This window comes from Tachyglossus aculeatus, chromosome 3 (genome assembly GCF_015852505.1).
Source record: "Tachyglossus aculeatus isolate mTacAcu1 chromosome 3, mTacAcu1.pri, whole genome shotgun sequence".
Classification (NCBI taxonomy): Eukaryota; Metazoa; Chordata; class Mammalia; order Monotremata; family Tachyglossidae; genus Tachyglossus; species Tachyglossus aculeatus.
The window spans coordinates 24,615,396-24,624,822 of NC_052068.1; the positions used below are offsets into that span (position 1 = coordinate 24,615,396).

The 9,427-nt window shown below is 47.0% G+C and overlaps 1 non-coding gene across 1 annotated transcript; it reads right to left on the reverse strand.

Annotated features, from left to right (window-relative positions):
- Window positions 1–8,403: 8,403 nt before the first annotated feature.
- LOC119925964 lies at window positions 8,404–8,541 on the reverse strand. Its single transcript, XR_005449884.1, has one exon. It is a non-coding gene; the product is annotated as a small nucleolar RNA SNORA7 (small nucleolar RNA).
- Between the last annotated feature and the right edge of the window lie 886 nt (window positions 8,542–9,427).

A 9,427-nucleotide genomic window follows, 5' to 3' on the forward strand; every position in this document is an offset into this window, starting at 1 on the left:
CAGAACACTGTACCAAGTGCCGGGGAAAATACAGTACAACAATAAACAGTTGACAATCAGTGCCTATAACGAGCTCACAGTCTAGAGTGGGGGAGACAGACATCAATACAAATATATAAAATTATGGATTTATACATAAGTGCTCTGATGCTGGGGGTTGGGAAGAGCAAAGGGAGCGAGTCAAAGTGAAACAGAAGGGAGTGGGAGATGAGGAAAGGTGGGGCTGAGTTTGGGAAGACTTCCTGGAGGAGATGTGCTTTCAGTAAGGCTTTGAAGGCAGGGAGAGAAATTGTCTGGAGGATTTGAGGAGGGAGGGTGTTCCAGCCCAGAGGCAGGACGTGGGCCAGGGGTTGGCAGTGAGACAGGGGAGATCGAGGTACAGTGAGAAGGTTAGCACCAGAGGAGCAAAGTATGCAGGCTGGGATGTAGAAGGAGAGAAGGGAGGTGAGGTAAGAAAGGGCAAGGTGATGAAGAGCTTTGAAGCCAATGGTCAGGAGTTTTTGTTTGATATGGAGGTGGATAGACAACCACTGGAGATTTTTGAGGAGGGGGGTGACATGCATGCCCTGAACGTTTCTATAGAAAGATAATCCAGGCATCGGAGTGATGTATCGACTGGAGTGAGGAGAGACAGGAGGTTGGTAGGTCAGCAAAGAGGCTGATGCAGTAATCTAGGTGGGATAGGATGAGTGATTGCATTATTGTGGAAGCAGTTTAGATGGAGTGGAAAGGGAGGATTTTAGCGATGTTGTGAAGGTGGGATGGACAGGATTTGGTGACGGATTGAATACGTGGGTTGAATGAGAGAGAAGAGTCAAGGATAACGCTAAGTTACGGGCTTGTGAGACAGGAGGGAGGTGGTGCGGTCTACGGGAAAGTCAGGGAGGGGACAGGGTTTGGGTGGGAAGGTAAGGAGCTCTGTTTTGCACATGTTAAGTTTGAGGTGACGAGAGGCCATCTAGGTAGAGATGTCTTGAAGGCAGGAGGAGATGCGAGCCTAGAAAGAGGGAGAGAGATCAGGGGAGGAGAGGTAGGCAGGGAATATTCTATTTGTTCTGATGACTTGACACCTGTCCACATGTTTTGTTTTGTTGTCTGTCTTCCCCTTCTAGACTGTGAGCCCACTGTTGGGTAGGGACCATCTCTATATGTTGCCAACTTGTATTTCCCAAGCGCTTAGTACAGTGCTCTGCCCACAGTAGCTGCTCAATAAATACAATTGAGTGAATGAACGAATGAATATCTACCAACTCTGTCATATCGTACTCTCCAATGCACTTAATGCCGGTCTCTGCGCACAGTAAGCATTCAATAAATACTATTAATTGCTTAATTGATTGATTGATTATCATGTTTCTTCCCACTGGTCTGTGGCAACAAGAGAGCTAGCTTGGTGGATGTGTGGAGGGAGGGCATTCCGGGCCAGGGGAAGGATGTGGGCCGGGGGTCGGTTGTGGGACAGGCGAGAACAAGGTACAGTTAGGAGGTGAGCGGCAGAGGAGCGGAGGGTGCGGGCTGGGCTGGAGAAGGAGAGAAGGGAGGTGAGGTAGGAGGGGGCGAGGTGATGGACAGCCTTGAAGCCGAGAGTGAGGAGTTTTTGCCTGATGCGTAGGTTGACTGGCAGCCACTGGAGATTTTTGAGGAAGGGAGTAACATGCCCAGAGCATTTCTGCACAAAGATGATCCGGGCAGAAGCATGAAGTACAGACTGAAGTGGGGAGAGACAGGAGGATGGGAGATCAGAGAGGAGGCTGATGCAGCAATCCAGTTGGAATAGGATGAGAGATTGAACCAGCAAGGTAGCGGTTTGGATGGAGAGGAAAGGGCGGATCTTGGCGATGTTCTGGAGGTGAGACCGGCAGGTTTTGGTGAACGATTGGATGTGAGGGGTGAACGAGAGAGCGGAGTCGAGGATGACACCAAGGCTGCGGGCTTGTGAAACGGGAAGGATGGTAGTGCCGACTACAGTGACAGGAAAGTCAGGGAGAGGGCAGGGTTTGGGAGGGAAGATTAGGAGGTTGATGAGCCAGTTTTGCTATTAACTTCCCAGACTGAGCCCCCTCCTTCCTCTCCCCCTCCTCCCCCTCCCCATCCCCGGCCTTACCTCCTTCCCCTCCCCACAGCACCTGTATACATGTATATATGTTTGTATATATTTTTTACTCTATTTTACTTGTACATATTTATTCTATGTATTTTATTTTGTTAATATGTTTTGTTTTGTTGTCTGTCTCCCCCTTCTAGACTGCGAGCCCGCTGTTGGGTAGGGACCGTCTCTATATGTTGCCAACTTGTACTTCCCAAGCGCTTAGTACAGTGCTCTGCACAAAGTAAGTGCTCAATAAATACGACTGAATGAATGAATGAGGGATTCCTACCTGTAGGTGGGTGGCTCGTAAATGTCAAAATGCGCTCAGGGGTCTTTTCTGCTTTGCTCACACTTGCCATTTGATCAGTAGCCACCAATTTCAGAGGGATCACATTGCCTCCACTTCCTAGACATTTTTTCATGGTATTTGTCAAGCGCTTACTATGTGCCAGACACTGTTCTGAGCACTGGGGTAGATACAAGCTAATCAGGTTGGACACAGTCCATGTCTCACATGATGGGGCTCAAATTCATAATCCCCATTTTACCGATGAGGGATCTGAGGCACGGAGACACAAAATGACATGCCCAAGGTCACACAGCAGACAAGTGGCAGAGCCGGGACTAGAACCCAAGTCCTTCTGGCTCCCGGGCCCATGCTCTGTTCACTAGGCCATGCTCACTTAGCGCACTTACCACAGCACCCGTAGCACTCAAGTAATAATAATAATGGCATTTATTAAGCGCTTACTATGTGCAAAGCACTGTTCTAAGCGCTGGGGAGGTTACAAGGTGATCAGATTGTCCCATGGGGGGCTCACAGTCTTAATCCCCATTTTACAGATGAGGTCACTGAGGCCCAGAGAAGTTAAGTGACTTGCCCAAAGTCACACAGCTGACAAGTGGCAAAGCCAAGATTTGAACCCATGACCTTTGACTCCAAAGTCCGGGCTCTTTCCACTGAGCTACACTGCTTCTCTAAGTACACAGTATAAGTACTCTGTTGTTTAAAATAGTATTTGTTAAGAGCTTACTTTGTGCCAGACACCATACTAAGTGCTGAGGTAGTTGCAAAGCAATCAGAGTGGACACAGTCCCTGTCCCAAATGGGGCTCATAACCTTAATTTCCATTTTACAGATGAAATAACTGAGGCACACAGAAGTTGAGTTGCTCAAGATGTATTCATTCAGTGGTATTTACTGAGCGCTTACTGTGTGCGGAGTACTGTACTGAGCAGTTGGAAAAGTATAATGCAACAATAACCCAGTGCTTTGAACAGTGCTCCAGGGCTTAGAACAGTGCTTTGCACATAGTAAGCGCTTAATAAATGCCATTATTATATTATTATAAACAGTGACATTTCCTGCCCACAATGAGCTCACAGTCTAAAGTCTAGAAGCAGCAAGGCATAGTGGCTACAGCATGGGCTTGGGAGTCAGAAGGTCATGGGTTCTAATCCCGGCTCCGCCACCTGTCTGCTGTGTGACCTTGGGCAAGTCACTTCACTTCTCTGGGCCTCTGCTACCTCACCTGTAAAATGGGGATTGAGACTGTGAGCCCCACGTGGGACAGGGACTTTGTCTAACCTGATCTGCTTGTATCCACCCCAGCGCTTAGTACAGTGCCTGGCATGTAGTAAGTGGTTAACAAATACCATAATTATTAATATTATCATTCATTCATTCAATCATATTTATTGAGCGCTTACTGTGTGCAGAGCACTGTACTAAGCGCTTGGGAAGTCCAAGTTGGCAACATATAAAGACGGTCCCTACCCAACCACGGGTTCACAGTCTAGAAGGGAGAGAAGGGGGAATAATATTATCATTATTAAAGATGAGGAGACACATCAATACAAGTAAATAAAATTACAGATATGTACATAAGTGCTTTGGGCAGACAGCAGACAAGTGATGGAGCCAGGATTAGAACCCAGGTCCTCTGAGTCCCAAGCCCATGCTCCTTCCATTAGGCCATGCCTCTTCTCTATTTTTCCCCGCTCTCTGAAGTTTATTTCGATTTCTGTCTTCCTCCTTTAGGTTGTAAGCTGCTTGATGCAGGGATTGTGTCTTCTAACTCTTGAACTCTCCCAAACAGCACACTGCTGGGCACACATTAGACGCTTATTACATGCTACTGAGTGAACGAGGGATTAACTGGTCGACAGGACACACCTGTTGTATGTCTTCACCGAGAAATAAAATTCATCCAGGCAGAGCATCAAAAATTTTTATTTAAATGCTGTAACTATTTCTAAGCAAACTGACCCATGCTCTGTTCAAATACTAGTGTCCTTCTGCTAGGCTTCCTGATAACCGGTATTTTCCAGATCCATTGTTTTAGTCTTTTTAATTATTAGTGACTGTGACCATTTCTGGTTTCTTTTGTTGATCTCTTATTCATTCATTCAATCGTATTTCTGATTCGACCTAAAATGATCTGGGAACCACTTCCAAAAAAAACACACACTCATATTCCCAAACATTTCTGTGGTGCAAACTAACCTAATCGTCTTTTTTATTTTTAGTCACGATCTGGGAAATCACAGCTTTTCTTTTCACATTCTCGTTACCCTGTGTCTATTAAACATTCTCTCCCTCATTGGTTTCACTTCCAGACTTGTTGACAGTCTTGTTCTGACTTTTCTCCTCTGTGGCCAAAGGAGAAGTTTGGTCATTTAAGATGCCGAATAAGGACGGCCGTCTCCTGAATCACTTGCTCTTCACGAGAAGGCTCCCTTTTCTTGCTCCCCATGTGCCTTGAGAAGCTCCCAGACTGAACGTGGCAGGGTACGATCTTTCCAGTGCAAATTTCTGAAATTCAGTGTTATTCTATTGCAGCCCATTAGTTATCATAGCCTCATCATTTTTTTTTATTCCCCATCAATTGTGTATATAGGTAACTTGAGCAGTCTGAAGCCAGTTCATCCATTTCTAGTAGTTTTATTGACTTATTTGATTTACAAGCCATCTCATCTGGTGCCCCTTCTGCAGACTTTCAGTGACCTTCTAGCTCAGAGGTTAGGAACCTCTGGCTAGTGAGTCACACATGGGTCTTCCTAGAAGTAAATGTGGCTCTTTAGCAGGGTCCACCCCCCTTCACCCTCACCCTCATGGAGTCAGCACCATCTAGACTGTAAATTCATTGTGGGCAGGGAATGTGTCTGTTATAATCTCATATCAATCAATCAATTAATCATATTTATTGAGCGCTTACTGTGTGCAGAGCACTGTATTAAGTGCTTGGGAAGTACAAGTTGGCAACCTATGGAGACAGTCCCTACCCAACAGTGGGCTCACAGTCTAAAAGGGGGAGACAGAGAACAAAACCAAACATACTAACAACATAAAATAAAAAGAATAGATATGTACAAGTAAAATAAATAAATAAATAAATAGAGTAATAAATATGTACAAACATATATACACATATACAGGTGCTGTGGGGAAGGGAAGGAGTTGAGATGGGGGGATGGAGAGGGGGACGAGGGGAGAGGAAGGAAGGGGCTCGGTCTGGGAAGGCCTCTTGGAGGAGGTGAGCTCTCAGTAGGGTCTTGAAGGGAGGAAGAGTGAGAGCTCAATAAATATGATTGACTGACTGAGGGGAATGCCATTAGCTTTTCCTCCCCAGAAAAGAGCGATGAAGGAAAGTGGGCAGGAGGTAGCAGGGACTGAAGGGACTGAACCAAGATGCCTCCATGCCTCGCCTTGGTGGCAGGGGGAGCAGAAGCTGTCCTCGGGGTCCTACCTACTGTGCGTGCCACCTGTGACAAGCAGGGAAGGAAAGCACTCGCCCCCAAATTGTGCCAGGGGCCTGTGCCGCCTGTGTGCTGGGCATCAAGCTCCTTGTGCCCCGTTATTGGCTGTGTGGATAGGCTAGGAGGAGTACGGCAACCACTTTATACACTCAGTCATATTTAGTTAGTTCTTACTGTGTGCAGGGCACTGTACTAAGCCCTTGGAGAGTACAATACAACCATAAACAGACACATTTTCTGCCCACAACAAGCTTACAATCTAGAGACTTATCATGGATCCTTCACATGCCAGGGCCAGGAGCAGTGAAACTGTGGTGCAGGAAAAGGAGGAGGAGGAAGAGGGGGAGGAAAAGAACAACATGCTGTAAGTCTGTTCTCTTTCTCCTGCCATCCCCCTCATGAGCATGGTAGGGCCTATGCTGTTTTTTACCAAGTTGGCCCAGCCCCAGCTGCTCTAGCTGGTACTAATGCTGCCAGAGAGTTTCCTCCACATCAGCCCCAGAGTCAACTGCCCCACGGCCAAACAGGAGTGGGCAGGGAGCGGGGGCCCAGGCCAGCCAGCCCGCAGGCTCCCGCGCCCTCTCTACCCCCACCCTTCTCTTCTCTCCTCCCTTCTCTTCCCAGAAATTCATTCATTCAATCGTATTTATTGAGCTCTTACTGTGTGCAGAGCACTGTACTAAGCGCTTGGGAAGTACAAGTTGGCAACAATAAATACGATTGAATGAATGAATGAATGAATGAACATATAGAGACGGTCCCTACCCAACAGCAGGCTCACAGTCTAGAAGGGGGAGACAGACAACTAAACAAAACTTATTAACAAAATAAAATAAATAGAATGAATATGTACAAATAAAATAGAGTAATAAATATGTACAAACATTTATTCATATATACAGGTGCTGTGGGGAGGGGAAGGAGGTAAGGTGGGGGGGGGATGGGGAGGGGGAGGTGGGGGAGAGGAAGGAGGGGGATCAGTCTCTCCCTCCCCACCTCTCCCTGACTCTTCCCATCTCCCTTTTTCTATTCCCCTTCCTGATTCTTCTCCTTCTCACCCCTTCTCTCCTGCCTTCCTTTGCTTCCCACTCCCTTTCCTTTCTCCACCATTTCCCCTTCCCTCCACTTCCCAAACTCTGCTGGCGGCAGCAGGCCTAGTGGTTAGAGCACGAGCGTGGGAATCAGAAAGGACCTGAATTCTAAACCCGGCTCCACCACTTGTCTTCTGGGTGACCTTGGGTAAGTCGCTTAACTGTCTGTGTCTCAGTTTCCTCATCTGCAAAATGGGGATTAGGACTGTGGGACAAGGCCTGTATCTACCCCAGTACAATGCCTAGCACATTATAAGCACTTGATACCATAAAAAAACAGCTGTTAACTATGAAGTAGCCATGCAGTACAATGATAACACCGATGACCGTGATGACAATTATGAGAAGCAGTACGGCCTAGTGGACAGAGCACAGGCCTAGGAGTCAGAAGGTCATGGGTTCTAATCCTGACTCTGCCACTTGCCCGCTGTATGACCTTGGGCAAGTCACTTCACTTCTCTGTGCCTCAGTACCTCATTTGTAAAATGGGGATTGAGACTGTGAGCCCCACCTGGAATGAGGAACTGTGTCCCACCTGATTTGCTTGTAATAATAATGATGGTGTTTGTTAAGCACTTACTATGTGCAAAGCACTGTTCTAAGCATTGGGGCGGTACAAGGTGATCACATTGTCCCACGTGGGGCTCACAATCTTAATCCCTATTTTACAGATGAGGTAACTGAGGCTCAGAGAAGTTAAGTGATTTGCCCACGGTCACACAGCAGACACATGGGGGATCTGGGATTAGAACCCATGACCTCTGACTCCCAAGCCAATGCTCTTTCCACTGAGCCACGCTGCTTCTCTTCCACCCCAGTGCTTAGTACAGTGCCTGGCACATAGTAAGGACTTAACAAATACCACAGTTATTATTATTATAACTATTATTATCACTCCATTGTGCTGTGTCTGATTTCACATGTCACCCATATGACTCTTTGGGCACCAGCTGCTCAAGGGTTTCATTTGTTTCAGATCTTTTGGGGTAGGTACAAGTTAATTAGGTCAGACAGTCTCTGTCCCACATGGGGTTCACAGTCTAAGTAGGAGGGAGAATAGGCACCCCATTTTACAGTTGAGGAAACTGGGGCACAGAGAAGTGAAGTGATTTGCCCAAGGTCACACAGCAAGCAAATGGCAGAGCCTGTATTAGAACACAGGTCCTTCTAACTCCCAGGCCTGTACTCTCTCCACTAGACCACACTGCTTCAGTGTGAGAGGAGGCGAGAGAAGAGTTATTGTTGTTGTTGTCTTATTGTTGTGTCCGACCCATAGCAACACCATGGACACATCGCTCCCAGAACGCCCCATCTCCATCTGAAATCGTTCTGGTAGTGTATCCATAGACATTTCTTGATAAAAATACGGAAGAGATTTACTATTGCCTCCTTCCACGCAGTAAACCCGAGTTTCCGCCCTTGACTTTCTCCAGTGACGCTGCTGCCCAGGACAGGTGAGTTTTGACTTGTAGCAGATTTCCTTCCACTCGCTAGTCACTGGCCAAGCTAGGAATGGAATGGATATGCCTCTGCTTGACTCTCCCTCCCATAGTCGAGACTGGTAGAGGACTGGAAACTCTCCAGGTGCGACCCTGGGAGGTACAAGAGACGCGACACAGAATTAATCATTTTTCCTGAGGGCCAACAGTTTTCTAGGTGTCAGCCTTTCCTGATCTTGGAACAGCAATCAGGTGCAGCCTGGGCAGTGCTGGTCATGCCAGGGCTTAGCGGGCAGAGCAGACGAGATGACGGTAGGTTCTGGCATCCTTTTGTTTCCGCCCTGTGGCAGATAACTTTCCTCTCTACTTAGGAAAGCTCTGCGGGGGCTGCATTTCATTTTGAGTTTCAACGTGAAAAGATTGGCAGACCCACTCTCGAGTTCAGGCTTCCCTGGGTTTCCCTGGCAACAACCAAGAACCTGATAAACATCTCAAAATTTATGGAGGCAAGAAATAATTCTGTAGAAAAATGTGATTTGTTTCTTAGTTGGACACAATTGTGAAAGGGGAATCTAGGGTTGGGGGTCGGGGGGACGCTTTTCTTACTGTTTTCCTCTGGGACTCCTTGTCTCTTCTTTTTCCAATCCTCATCCCACATCCCACAACACCCACATCCATTCAACCTCTCTTTGACCCCATACCCCATTGAGAATAAAGTTATCACTGCCCTAAAAGAACCTCCAGGGCTCCTTAACTCCCCATTATTATGGCGCTATTTCTTTTTTAATGATAAATGTTAAGCACTTACAGCCAGTCACTGTACTAAGTGCTGGGGTAGCTACCACTACTACTAATAATAATGGTATTAGTTAAGCGCTTACCATGTGTCAAGCGCTGTTCTCAAAAGAATCAGGTTGGACACAGTCCATGTCCCACATGGCGCTCATGGTCTTAATCCCCATTTTACAGATGAGGTAACTGAGGCAAAGAGAAGTGAAGTGACATAGCCAGGGTCACACAGCAGACAAGTAGCAGAGCTGGGATTAGAA